This window comes from Eurosta solidaginis, chromosome 4, assembly GCF_040869045.1.
Source record: "Eurosta solidaginis isolate ZX-2024a chromosome 4, ASM4086904v1, whole genome shotgun sequence".
NCBI classification, from domain to species: Eukaryota; Metazoa; Arthropoda; class Insecta; order Diptera; family Tephritidae; genus Eurosta; species Eurosta solidaginis.
This window is the reverse complement of record NC_090322.1, coordinates 115,525,568-115,527,827: the sequence shown is the minus strand read 5'-3', so window position 1 is coordinate 115,527,827 and position 2,260 is coordinate 115,525,568. Positions and strand designations below refer to the sequence as shown.

The 2,260-nt window shown below is 34.6% G+C and overlaps 1 long non-coding RNA gene across 1 annotated transcript; it reads left to right on the top strand.

Moving 5' to 3' along the window:
- The first annotated feature begins 536 nt into the window (after positions 1–536).
- Positions 537–1,664, top strand: LOC137250198 (uncharacterized). Its single transcript, XR_010952847.1, has 3 exons — positions 537–641; positions 705–904; positions 960–1,664. It is a non-coding gene; the product is annotated as an uncharacterized lncRNA (long non-coding RNA).
- The last annotated feature ends 596 nt before the right edge of the window (positions 1,665–2,260 follow it).

The following is a 2,260-nucleotide window of genomic DNA, read 5'->3' as shown; positions in this document are numbered from 1 at the left end:
TTTCATTTTGAAATAATATTTACAAGCCGGACCCGTGCGCACCTTGCGCAACAAAAAAAGTCTCATATCAAATATCAACAGATATCAGCTGTTCTATCAATCAATCATCTATCAGTAAAAACTTACATGCGCTTGCGCTACCATCTGGCGAATGTTAGCAACTGCTGGTAATGCAGTATTAGTTCTAATCAAATATTCACAATACTGCCATAGTACAAATAGATTTCTTTGTGTGCTCACATTCATATATTTTTAACAAATTATTTTAATAAAATATAGCTAAACAAAAGCACTAAGACCAATAATGCCCAAAGCTCGCTAATAGCACGAATCTCCGTCTTTACAATCAAAACTGTATTTATGGATTGGATTCCAAAAAAAGAAAAAGGGACCTGCACATAAAAACCGCAATTAGAAATAATCACCCCTATTACGGTTGTCAATATTGTCAAAAATAGTGTCGACGCTCATGAAATGGTATCGGCGTTGTCAATGTCGATAACTATTGACAGCTGTTGATGCTTTTTTGGTATTGACTACAACAATATTGATATTCTATTGACGTGTGTCAACATAAAATCTGTCAACACAGTTTTTGGTGACGACAAGCGCTCAATTAAATATTCTGCTGTAAAAATTTGGTAAAATAATTCTGAATTATACCTTTTTACACACTTTATTTGTTTAGCTTTTATTTAATTTAGGAAAATGGATAAAAAAAATGAAAATAATAAACAGCAATCAATTTGCGCAGCTTGTTTTAGAATTAGAAAAAAATCCTGCGCTTGCTAAAGGATTTTCCAAAGGGACAGTTGCCAATAACTTTAAGGCGCAATGGCAGGATATTGCAATTGCAATCAATGCTCTCGGTCCACCACTCAGGGATGGTGAGGGTTGGCAAAAGGTAAAAAACAACTTATTTTTAAAGTTATGTGGTTTAACATTTTGTAAATTTAAAGGTTTGGAGGGATCTGAAATGCAAGGTCAAAAGAAAACTCGTGCAAAACAAGCAGGAGTGCCGCGCCACAGGAGGACGAAGATACAGGCAATTGGTGCTGAGCCCATTGGAGGAGCAGGTTGCCAACCTTCTTCAATTCGGAAAGCAGCTTAAACCACAGCAACATCTCCTTCCTCTCCTCATCGCTTGAGCTCGAACTTTCGTAAAAAAACATCTTTAAATCTTTAAACAAAACTTAAACACTTTTTATGCACAACAAATTGTAAATAAACAATTGTCAAAAGTATAAGGATCGTAGTTTTGCTTTGAAATTATCGATAACACGTCAACGTCAATACATTGACGAAGTAAATACCAGAATTGTATTGACGCGACGTTGATATTGATACGACGTGATGTTGATATTGATACGAAGCGACAGTTGACGTTGACAACCATAATAGGGGTGAATATATAATATTTTTTACAGTAGTATAAGCCGCGGTCAGAAGTAGTGTGTTGAATTTCATTGTAACGCATTTCCTTAAATGAAAATGATTACAAAACAAAACGTGTGATGATGACCCCTCGGAGAAATAAGCTGACGAATAGACCGATGACTAGATGAGTAATACTAACATAAACTTTTTTTCGCGTGACTTGATTTGGATATCAAAAAAATCGCTATGCCCTACCACCAATTAAGTCGATCGAAAAAATCGGACTATTTTTTCGTGAACCCACACGAGTATTCGTATGAAATTTGTATGGAAAAAAAGTTGATGTATGTAAAATTTCCGATTACATGTGCTGTACAGTAGACTGGGTTGGTGCCCATACAAAAAAAAAGTTGCTACGGTACGCCCCTATATTTAAAGATTATGTTAAGAAGGTTTCGGAAAAATTTTTTTTATTTTTTTTTTATCCTTTGAAATACAGCCAAAAAGGTTTTTTCGCTGTATCTTGGTTATTTGACGTCAGATTTTTAAAATTAAGATGTCATTATTTTGGCCTTGAGAAGCTTCACATTTCCGTTTAATGTCCTTTTAAGCTATGTAGTCGTTTGACATGATTAGGTCAGCTAACAAAGTTTTTGGGGCTAACTTCGAAAACGGAGATAGTACTTTGCTTACCTAAGCCTCAATCTCTACAAAACGTGGGGTTTGTCCAATACCCAGAAAAAAAGTTGATTTTGTCGCATAGTGTTCTTATTATAAATACGAAACAACAGGTTTGACTCACATATTTACTTTGAATTCCCCTATTCATGATATTTGGCATATCTTTATTAACTTTTCAATGCAAACCATAATAATAATTATT